The sequence below is a fragment of the Dipodomys ordii genome, unplaced genomic scaffold (genome assembly GCF_000151885.1).
Source record: "Dipodomys ordii isolate 6190 unplaced genomic scaffold, Dord_2.0 Scaffold104, whole genome shotgun sequence".
Classification (NCBI taxonomy): Eukaryota; Metazoa; Chordata; class Mammalia; order Rodentia; family Heteromyidae; genus Dipodomys; species Dipodomys ordii.
In genome coordinates, this window is record NW_012267320.1 from 1,301,921 (window position 1) to 1,313,995 (window position 12,075).

The following is a 12,075-nucleotide window of genomic DNA, read 5'->3' on the forward strand; positions in this document are numbered from 1 at the left end:
CCTGGGGCCTGACCCTTTCAGGAGGCCCTCTGGGCTGCTGGACACCCCCCCACACACACACACATGCACACACTCTCCCCTAGACGCTCACTAGCACAGAGGCTCTGTTTACTGCTGGGCTGTTCGTGAGTCCAAAGAAATACTATGCACGTGAGAAAACGTGGCCCGGGCAGGAGGGAGAGGAGGAGAGGAGAACGCAGCGTATACCAAAGACTTTCAAGACCCACCTTGCTGTTTTGTATTTATTCTACGTATTTATGTGGTCAGAACACCTGCTCAATAAAGGGGAGTTTGGCCGCGGGCTGTGTACAGGATAACGAGACTCGGCGCTGGGCAAAGGGCTGTCTGTGAGCTAGACGGCGGTAGCTTCCGTGTCCTCGGCTGATGCTCGTCTCAGTGGGAGCCTGTGAGGAGTTCACAGGGTTTGGAGGCCGGGTAGCCAAGATGACAAGCTCAGTGTGGCTACGTGTCATCAGCAGTGGCCACCCCAGTGCATGATGGGAAAATCGAAGGTCAGCCTGGCCAGGCAAACGATGCCCGGGCTACCCCCAGCCCAGAGCATCCCTGCACCCCTGTAAAACTCACACGCAGGCAAGGGAGGAGGGACTTCCTTGAGAACCGAGAGTTGGAGTAGATCACAAAATAGTGGCCATGTCCATTCCGCCCGGGAGCGATGGGCCCCCCCACTTTGTAAAAGAGAAAAAAATGAGAGCTGAGAGGGAAAGCGAAGCGTGCCTGGCAGCTTGGCTTTCTCAGCATTGGTAAGAAGCCCAGTTAGGAGCTAGCTCGCCCCCTTCCTAGAGGACCTTGGGGGGACCCCAGGGTTGCTTTTCTGGGGTGCCAGGCCAGCCATCATGAGAGCAGGTACGTGATGCAAAGCACTGCAGGCAGGGCCTGACCGCTCTGAGAGCACAGAGGTCCCAGCTGCGATCACACACACACGCACACACACACGCACACACACATACACACACGCACACACACATACACACATGCACACGTATACACACACGGACACACATACACAAATATACCCACCTATATACACATGGACACACACACACACACATGCACAAATATACCCACCTATATACACATGGACACACATACACACACATACACACACGTGAACACATAAACACATACACGCAGATACACACAGACACACACACACACACATACACACATATACACACACGGACACACACATACACAAATATACCCACCTATATACACATGGACACACACACATACACACGTGAACACATAAACACATACACACACAAAGATACACGCAGATACACACAGACACACACACATGTGCACGTGCACGCACGCGCCTGCAGAGCCTGACTCCCCTCCTGCTCCCAGATTCACCACCTCGCTTTGCCTCTCGGAGCTCCCTGCCGGAGCCTGTGCCTCCAGCCTCCAGCCTCCAGCTCCGAGCGCAGAAGGAAACTGCCTCTGATGGAGGAGCTGAGCCTCACCATACGGCAGGCAGAGAGCTATAGAGGTCAGCTGACAAGGCTTTCTAGAATAATCTGATGACCCTATGGCCCAGTGCTAGGAAGACTTTGAGACAGGGGTCACGCTGCATAACAACAGGTATCAAGCTGGGTGTTGGTGGCTCACACCTGTAATCCTAGCTACTCAGGAGGCTGAGATCTGAGGATCGCAGTTCAAAGCCAGCCTGGGCAGGAAAGTCTGTGGGACTCTTATCTCCAATGAACTACCAGAAAACTGGAAGTGGCGCTGTGGCTCAAGTGGTAGAGCACTGGCCTTGAGCTGAAGAGCTGAGGGACAGTGCCCAGGCCCAGAGTTCAAGCCCCACGACCAACAACAAAAACAAAAACAGGTATCAAAGGAAAGGCCAGGTGAGTCTCAGCCCAGAGCTGCTGGAACCAGCCATGCCTGAAGTTTACTTCCTGCACCACTGCTTCCTCCAGACCCTGACCTCCTCCCCATAGGGTTGAGAAACACAGCTGCTCCCTCCACAGCTGGCAGGGACTCTGGCAGGAACGTGTGCAGGCTGAGCAACCCCTACCTTCCCTAGGCTCCATTCATTAATAGCAATAATAATATAAGCCTGTCTATCACATCACTCAGGGACCCCTCCTAGCAATAGTGCAAAACCAAGGGCTGAAGGGATGCACACACACACACACACACACACACACACACACACATCTCTCTTAAGTTCTGTGCCACTTTAGCCCAGGAAGCAAGTGCCACCTCTAACGGAGCAGATGCCACATTCTGGCTTTTATGTGACCGCAGAGAAGCAAAGAAAGCTGAGAGCTGCCATCCCATTTTGTCCAGGCCCTGACACCAGAAGAGTCTTCACTTATTTATGATGAAAGAAAAGCATGGATTACTTTGGCAGCACTTTTTTTTAAACTCAGGGCCCCCTACTGCCTAGGCAGCCATAGACTACCTGAGCCACACCCCCAGGTAAACATTTAAAATAGATTAAGCTACCCTTTAAGATACTTTTTTAAGGGCTGGGAAGGTGGCTCAGTGGTAGAGTGCTTGCCTAGCATGCATGAAGCTCTGGGGTCAGTTCCTCAGTACCACATACACAGAAAAAGCCAGAAATGGTGCTGTGGCTCAAGTGGTAGAGCACTAGCCTTCAGCACAGAGGGGCTCAGGGACAGTGCTCAGGCCCTGAGTTCAAGCCCCAGAATTGGCAAAATAAACAAATAAATAAAAATTATAAAAAAGAGGAATAAAGTTTTCTACATACAGAGTGATATTCTGTGGGTGGATCTTTACTTGAAATCACAGTCTGGAATGGCTAATGAAGTTTTCTGGTTAATAGACCAAGGAAAGCAAAAATAAACTGCTTTTCAAATTCTCTCTCTGCATTTGGTCATTACGGAAAATGTCTCTCCCACTTGGGAAAAGAAAAGGCTGGCAGTGACCACTGGTTATTGAACATTTATTATGTGCTGATCCGATCCAATAAGATAGATAACAAGCCCCCTGAACCCCCTCTGGCAAAGGAGACCAAAGCACAGAGTTGGAGTTCACCGGTCCAGGGTGGTGGGGCCAGTAGATCCAGTACTGGCTTGGAGACCGGTAAGCAGGGGCTGAGTATGGAAACGCCACAGAGGCATGCCTCTAGTCTCACCAGATTGTGTCTCTGCCCTGAATGCAAATCACTGAGTCATTTCTAGATCTTTTCAGGACAATCACCCCAGCAAGTGTTCAATGAGTTCTGACTAAACAGCATGAAGGGTGATTTGAGACCCAGTGATCCACGTTTGAGCTCTCAAGGGGAAATGGGACACTGGCAATGACTTGTCCTAACCTACAACAGGCCAGCTGAAACAGAAGGAGGGTGGAGGCCTGACTCTCCCGGCGGATAACAGCGTGTGAGCCACAGCCCACCTCCCCACCCCGCCAGCCACCAGCTTCCTCTGCTTCCTTCTTATTCATTCCCAACACTAGAACTTGGCTCCTCTGAGCCTGTGCACATGCACGTGTGCATGTGTGTGCTGTGTGTGTGCGCGTGCACACACGTGTACCAATACTAGGACTTGAACTCAAAGCCTGGGTGCTGTCCCTTGGTGTTTTTTGCTAGTGCTCTACCGCTCAAGACACAGCTTCACTTCTGGGTTTTGGTGGTTCACTGGGGATAAGAGTCTCACAGACTTTCCTGCCCGGGCTGGCTTTGAACCGTGATCCTCAGATCTCAGTCTCCTGAGTAGCTGGCGTTACACCTGCCTGGTCTCTTTGTTGCTGTTGTTGTTGCTGTTTTGCCACATCACAACCCCAGACATCTAACAGATGTCTGTCTGCCCATACTTTCAGGATCAGGAGTCGTAACCAAGATAGTTTTGACACCGTCTGGTTTCCTTTTTGGAAACGGGGCACAGGACCCCAAGTCTCAGAACAAAGAGGAACCGGAGCCAGAGCCCAGCTCCCAGGATGCCACTGTGCAGGCCTGCTGCAGCAGGACCCTCGCGGGCTCCGAAATGCTCGTCTCCCTGAGTGTCTCCACATCGAATCAAATCTGGCCGGAATCCAGAGAGGTCTGAAGCCAGCCTTGATTTGCAGTTCACTCTTCCTGACGTTAGAAGAGACCCAGCCTTACCAGTCCTGAGCCTGAAGGGGGAGGGGGGCTGTCCTCCATGTGGACCCCTGGAGAAAACAATGGCTGCATTCCAAGGGGTGTCAGGGAAGTCCCTCCCTTCCCAGTGGCAGGAGCTGCTGCCCTGCTGCCGGAGACAGGCAGAGGCTCTCCGAAGTCCCCCCACGTGCCCCCCAGCCTCCTGCTTCCATGCCCGCCACTGTAGCCCTGCGTGGAAATATTGTGAAAGACTGCAGCATATTCAAAAGCTGTGGAGGGGCTGGGAAGGGGGCTCAGTGGTAGAGGGCTAGCCCTGGGTTCAATTCCAGAGCACCACATACACAGAAAAAGCCGGAAGTGGAGCTGTGGCTCAAATGGTAGAGTGCTAGCTTTGAGCAAAAGAAGCTCTGGGACAATGCCCAGGTCCTGAGTTCAAGCCCCAGGACTGGCAAACACACACACACACAACCACCTGTGGAATAACAGTAATTACTTCATCATTAATAAGCTAGAGCCAAGATTTACCCCTAACATCAGATACCACAGACATGGTCCGCAGCTTGGTCTCCATGCCAGTCTGCTTGCTTCCCCAGTGGGCTGTGGACATGGCTGACCGCCTCCCTTTTTATTCCCACGCCTTCTATGCTGTAGTTGCTCAACAACTGTTTCATGGCTCAAGGAGGAAAGAAGAGGGAGGGAAGAGGAGGAAGGAGGGGGGAGAGGGGAGGAAGGAGGGAGGAAGGAGAAGAGGGGGAAGAGGAGGGAGGAGGGGGGAAAGAGGAGGAAGGAGGGAGGAAGGAGAAGAGGGGGAAGAGGAGGGAGGAGGGAGAGCACTGGGAAGGGTCCTGCTACACCAAGTAGCCAAGTGAAACGAAAACCCAGGGAAACCAAGCCCGCATTCCTTCTGCCAGAATCTCCAATGTGAGACCTGTGACACCCAAGGGCTGGGCCTGCGCTCAACCGTCACCAAGACAAGAGGAAGAAGAAAGCAAACCGTCCTACCCTTTCTCACCTGAGAAGCGACACGCGGGTGTCTATGTGTGCACGTGTGTGTGCAAGTGTGTGTGCATGGGGGGCAGGGCAGAAACCAAGAGAGAAATATCACAAGCCCAGGTCCTGCATATTTTAATCCATTTCTTGAATCAAAAAACAAAAACAAGCCAGGTGGCTCACGCCTGTCATCCTAGCTACTCAGGAGGCTGAGAGCTGAGGATCGCGGTTCAAAGCCAGCCTGGGCAGGGACGTCCATGAAACTCTTATCTCCAGTAAACCACCAGACAACCAGAAGTGGTGCTGTGGCTCAAGTAGTAGAGCGCTCGCCTTGAGCTGAGGCGCTCAGGGACAGCGCCCAGGCCCAGAGTTCAAGCCTCACGACCGACAAAAATTAAAAATAAAAAACAAAAAAGCTACCACCCACAAAAACACACCAAGCCAATGACTGGGTGGCTCTGAGTGGAAAACACAGCGCCTGGATCTGCTAAATTACCTTCCAACACCCACCGTGTCTGCGGGGGCTGGGCAGGGCAGCATCAGCACGTTAACCAGCAGTCCATTTCCTGCCTGGGAAAGGCCAGTGGGCCACGCTGTCCATCAGCCCGGCCAGGCAGTCACCTGCCCCGTCCCCTCCCTCAGCTCAGCGCTGGGCACAGGTCACCCCAGACAGGCAGGGGCACATAACCACTTCAATGCCTTGATTTAAAAGCTCACTACCTTCCCGAAAGCTGCTGGTCCCCCCTGGGCAGGGCAGGGCAGGGCAGGGCAAGGCAGGGCACCAGCTCTGGCTGGGGCAGCAGCTGCCCCAGGCCCCAGGGAGTTCTGGGTGTTTTTTCTTGTTTTTTTGTTTTTTTAGTCATCATAGGCATTTTCCCAAAATAATACATTTGCATGGCCTTCCCATCCTGCACAATAAATAGCCAGAAGGCGAGATGCATCAGCCAGCACCACGCAGAGGCCAGTTGGTCTAGTAGCTTCCACAGGTGTGTGGAAGATGTCTGCCCTGGAGGGGGGGTCCCCGTGGCCTGGGGGGTCTGGAGTGGGAGGCGGCAGGGGTCATGCAGAGGAAAAAGTGGGAGGCCTCTCGGAGGGGGCCTTCTCGCCCCACACACCTGACTTTCAGCCTCTCATACCTACACACACCACATGCTGCCATCTTGGTGGCTCAGTGGTAGAGTGCTTGCCTCACATGCATGGGGCCTGGGTTCAATTCCTCAGCACCACATAAGCAGAAAAAGCCAGAAGTGGCGCTGTGACTCAAGTGGTAGAGCGCTAGCCTTGAACTGAAGAGCTGAGGGACAGTGCCCAGGCCCAGAGTTCAGGCCCCACGACCGACAGAAAAAAAGAAGAAAGAGGAGGAGGACGACGACAAAAGAAGAAGACTGTAGTTCGTCTGTATAGGCAGGAGAAGGGCACAGGTGGGCGGAACCTCTGGCAGCCTAGAAACAAGAACTTCTGGGGCTGGGAAGGTGGCTCAGTGGTAGAGCACTTGCCTTGCATGCATGAGGCCCTGGGTTTGATTCCTCAGCACCACATAAGCAAAAAGAAAAAAGCCGGAAGTGGCGCTGTGGCTCAAGTGGTAGAGCACTAGCCTTGAGCTGAAGAGCTGAGGGATAGCGCCCAGGCCCAGAGTGCAGGCCCCCCCCAAAAAAAAGAAACAAGAACTTCTTTCCCCCCTTTGCCCCACCCCAGCCTGTGATGCAAGTGAGCACACAATTAGCTTGGTCTCCATGCCAGTCTGCTTGCTTTCCCCAGTGGGCTGTGGACATGGCTGACCGCCTCCCTTTTTATTCCCACACCTTCTATGCTGTAGTTGCTCAACAACTGTTTCATGGCTCAACCATGGCTTTGTGCTTGGCAAAAGATGGTGCCTGGGTCCCATTAGACCAATGACTCCTCTAATAGATTTTCCAGATGACTTAATTTAACTTAAAAAAATCCATATATTGGGCTAGATGCATGGCTCAGTGGTTTTAGAGAGTCTGCCTAGCAAGTGTGAGGCTCTGAGTTCAAATCCTAGCACTGCTAAGAAAGAGAGAGAAAGAGAGAGAGAGAAAGAAAAAGAAAGGAAGGAAGGAAGGAAGAAAGAAAGGAAGAAAGAAAGAAGGAAAGAAAGATAATGCTGTAATCCTAGATACTCAGGAGGCTGACAGCTGAGGTTCACAGTTCAAAACCAGCCTGGGCAAGAAAGTCCATGAGATTCTTATCTCCAATAAACTACTCAGAAAAAAGTGGAAGTAGCACTGTGGCTCAAACATAGAGCACATTAACCTTGAGTAGAAAAAAGCTCAGGGACAGCTCTAGGCCCAGAGTTCACGCCCAGGACCAGCAAAAGGGAAGGCAGGAAGAAGGCAGGAAGGCAGGAAGGAAGGAAGGAAAGAAGGAAGCAAGGAAGCAAGGAAGGAAGGAAATCCACATGTACAGAATTTTGCAGGACCCAGTATGTGGTGAGCACCACGGACCGCTTTTCTACTTTACTGCCGGACCCAGGGGAGGCCTTGACTGTGTGGAAAGTGGGGACCGCATGCAAGGCAATGAGCTTTGCACACCACCCAAAAGCCCCCGGCGTTCCTGAGTGGATGTGAGCCCATCTCATCTGCCGAGCCGTTAACAGATGGCAGAGGCAGACACTGGGCTCAAGTGTGATCGGGACGACAGTCAAAGCAGTGTCTTTGGGGAAAAGCCCTCAAGTGACTCAAGGTCCTCTAAGCTTCAAGGTTCTCTGTAATCCTAGTTACTCAGGAAGCTGAGACCTGAGGATCCCAGTCTGGGCAGAAAAGTCCATGAGACTCAAATGTCCAATTAGCAAGCAAAAAGCTGGAAGTGGAGCTGTGGCTCAAGTGATACAGAGCCAGTCTTGAGCAAAAGAAGTGAGAGGCCTCAAGTTCAAGCCTTAGTACAGGCACACACACACACACACACACACACACACGTATATGTTTATATTTCTAAAAATGACTCAGAGAAGCTAAAGGTCAAATTACAAGCAAAGTTATAGGTAAAATGATATTACCTAAAGGAAAAAAAAAGGAAAAAAAAAAGGGAGAAGACCTAATACTCATATCCAAGAAAGTATAATCAAAGAAAACGTATTAAGTTATGACCCGATTATCATAAGTTTTATGATCCATAATGAAATGACATTTCTCATAAACTGGAAAAAATGAGAGAAACACATTATTTTAGTTCATTTATTTTGGTTCCTATTAAGGAAAAAACCATAGATGGTAGGCAACAGTGGCTTACACCTACAGTCTTAGCTACTCAAGAGGCTGAGATCTCGGCTGGGAAGTTGGCTTAGTGGTAAACTGCTTGCTTCGCATGCATGAGGCCCTGGGTTCGATTCCTCAGCACCACATAAGTAGATAAAAGCTGGAAGTGGCACCATGGCTCAAGTGGTAGAGTCCTAGTCTTGAGCTGATGAGCTGAGGGACAGTGCCCAGGCCCAGAGTTCAGCCCACACGATGGACCAAAAATAAATAAAAGAGGCTGAGATCTGAGGACTTCAGTTTGAAGCCAGCCAAGGTAGGAAAGTTCTTAAGACTCTTATCTCCAATTAACCTACAAAAAGCCAGAAGTGCAGCTATGGCTCAAGTGGTAGAGCACTAGCAAAAAAGCTCAGTGACAGTGTATAAGCGCTGAGTTCTAGCCCCAAGACGGCACACACACGTGCACGTGCACACACACACACACACACACACACACACACAGAAAACACAAGTAAATAATAGGTGGCCTAAATAATAGGGTGAACAAGGGCAAAGGAGCGAGCTGTCTGGAATTACCCTTGTGTACATCTGTGAGATTTTCATACAAAACTCGTAACTAATGAATCCTAAGTTTAAAAAAAGTCATATACATGTACATCTAATTATAAAAGAGAAAATGCAGGACACTGTCTCTTTAAATATAATGAAAGACATATACAATTTTACAATACATTAGATCACAAAGAAAACCTCCAACCTTAATAAATTCTAAGAAGTGAAATATGAGCCACGTTCTCCACTTGTAATAAAACTAAAATTAATAATGTTGAAAAAAATTAATACTCAACTTAATGAAAATGTTAAAAGGAAAAAAACTTGTTTTTTCCTTATTTTAAAGAGGAAATCAAACTGCCTATCTCGGAAATTACAGAAATGAGGATATTATATATCAGAACCCCACGGGATAGGGTCAAAGCTAAATGAAAAATAATAATAATCATATTCTTAAATACTTCATGGATTGCAAAAATGAATGGAACGTTCTGGGGAGAAAAGGCAGAAAAATTAAAATGTAAAGAAAACAGAGGAGGGGGGAAAAATAAAAAAATTATAATGAGTGGAAGATTTCTTTCTCTTTGAAGAACAAAGGAAAAAGACCACAAAGCAGCCTGGTCATAAATTTATAAGACAGGAATGGGGGAACTCAAACACATAAAATCAGGATGAAGTAAGAGAAATCATGGTTAGACAATCCTAGCAAAATCCTGCTAGTTAATGGCCTTGTAGGAAAGCATATCCTTACTGTAACAGATTCAGTAAAAGTTAGAAGGCCTAACTCAGCAATTACAGTAAAAATGAAAAGAGCGAGGCACAGGGCTCCTGACTATCATCCCTGCCATTCCGGAAATGGAAATCAGAAGGACTGAGTTTCGAGGTCAACCCAGGCCAAACAGGAAAGAAGTTAGAAAGACTCCATCTCACTGGGCACTGGTAGCTCATGCCTATAATCCTAGCTACTCAGGAGACTGAGATCTGAGGATCATGGTTCAAAACCAGGGGCAGGAAAGTCTGTAAGAGTTTTATCTCCAATTATCCACCAGGAAACTGAAGTGGTACTGTGGCTCAAAGTGGCAGAGTGTTAGCCTTGAGCGAAAAAGCTCAGGGACAGTGCCCAGGCCCTAAGTTCACACCCCACACCCAACAAAAAAACGCAAGCAAGCAAGACTCCATCTCAACAGAAAAAGCTAGACATGGTGGCACATGCCTGTCAGCCACCCTGGGAGCATAAACAATAGGATTGTGGTCTAGCCAGTCCAGGGCAAAAACATAAGACCTTATCAAAAACAGAAAAATTAACTAAAAGCCTAAAGGGCAAGGGGGAGTGGCTCATGTGGCAGGGTGCCCGCCTAGCAAGTGTGAGATGCTAAGTTCGACCCCAGAACTATCTCTTTAAAAAAAAGGGTCAGCTATTGGAAGAGCCTCATGCTCTCGGAGTCACACGATGCGTTCTATGACGCTTCAGATTATTCAAGGACTTGGAGAAGGCAAAGAATCTTCCTGACACTTCATACGCTAGTGGTTTAACCTATTGTCCCTTGGTTCCAAAACTGTGTCCCGAGTCCCCCAGTGCTGAGGCTGGCTTCTTTCTGCCTCTCAGTTTCTTGCTAAAATTTGTACCAAAAATCTCTAAAAAGCGCTGGGAAGGTGGCTCAGTGGTAGAGTGCTTGCCTTGCATGCATGAGGCCCTGGGTTCAATTCCTCAGCACCACATAAACAGAAAAAGCCGGAAGTGGCGCTGTCCAGTGATAGAGCGCTAGCCTTGAGCTGAAGAGCTGAGGGATAGCGCCCAGGCCCAGAGTTCAGGCCCCATGACCAAAAAAAACCTCTAGAAAGATATGCAAGGACCCAATAGCTTAGTGGCGGGTGAGTAATGAGGAAAGACAAGGACTTAGGCTGAGGAAGGCTTTGGGGGAAGTGGAGGCTTGAACTCAGGGCCTGAGTGCTGTACCTTGTTTTTTTTGTTTTGTTTTGTTTTGTTGCTCAAGGCTGGTATTCTAGCACTTGAGCCATCGCTCCACATTTGGCTTTCTGGTGGTCCATTGGAGACAAGAGTCTCACAGACTTTCCTGCTTGGGCTGGCGTTGAACCACAGTCCTTAGATCTCAACCTCCTGAGTAGCTCGGATTATAGGCATGAGCATCTGGTGCCCAGTTTTGAGTGAATAAAGTTCTTTGTTGTACACATTGCCCCAAGAGTCCAACAATTGACCTGCAGGGGAGAAAAGAGAGAGCCAACACGGCACAAGCAGAATTGCCTCCACCGGGATGGGGTGAGCCGTGAACCGCACACACACAGCACACCCAGGACCCAGGACCCGAGAACCACTGAGGCTGGCCAGGTCCCTTGCGAAGAAAACAAAACCCTTCCACTCAGGCGTCCTCGACATTGAGAGCCCGTCTCTACTCCCTGCCAAACGCCAGGAAAGCATGGCACGCTCTCTAAACTCTTGACTGGAAACGAATGGGGAAGGGACAGGGAAGGCCCACAAGACAGGAGGATCGCGTGCCTTTGGGCTGGCCTTCTTCCTGCCAGGCCCCTGGAGTCTCAGGCTGGACCCTGGAACCTGGGCTCGGGTGAGTTGAGACGCTGGGGCCCCAGGCTGCCCCTTTGTGAGGGACCAGCCTAGGCAGCTCTGAGCTCCTGGTGACTCTCAACATTCCATCACCCAAATGCTTTCTATTCTCTTCTGTGGGCAAGAAGGGGGGGAGGGGGCAGGGCGGGGGGGGGGGGGGGGACGCCCCAGGGGGGGGGGGGGGGGAGGGAGAGAATGGGGGGGGGGGGGGGAGGGTGTCGAAGGTGCACTCAGATGCTGTCTCCCCTCTCCCGGGCGGAATCAGGCACAGATGACCACACCTAACCCCTGGCCAAGCTTTGGACTCTACCTGTCTCTGCCTGGGCTCTGCTGTACCCCTCAGACCAGCCAAATCCAGAAAAAGTCACGAACAGCTTGCCACTGTTCTGATGCACCTCGCCGCCTAACCACAGACCAGGCCCGGGCTCCAGGGTTGGGCACGGATGGTGGTGTGCATGACACGCGGCAGGTAAACAAAGCGTGGGTGGAGGCATGCTGGTTTGAAGGACGGGCTGGTGGCAGGTGGGGTGATCCCAACAGGGAGCGGATGATGGAATGGTACAGAAAGGAAGCAGCGCTCCAAGCACCCCTGGGGAAGAAACAGCCAGCGTTTACAGCCATCGCAGCAAGGCTTCCAGCTCCAGGGCGATTTGAGAACCGAGTGATCT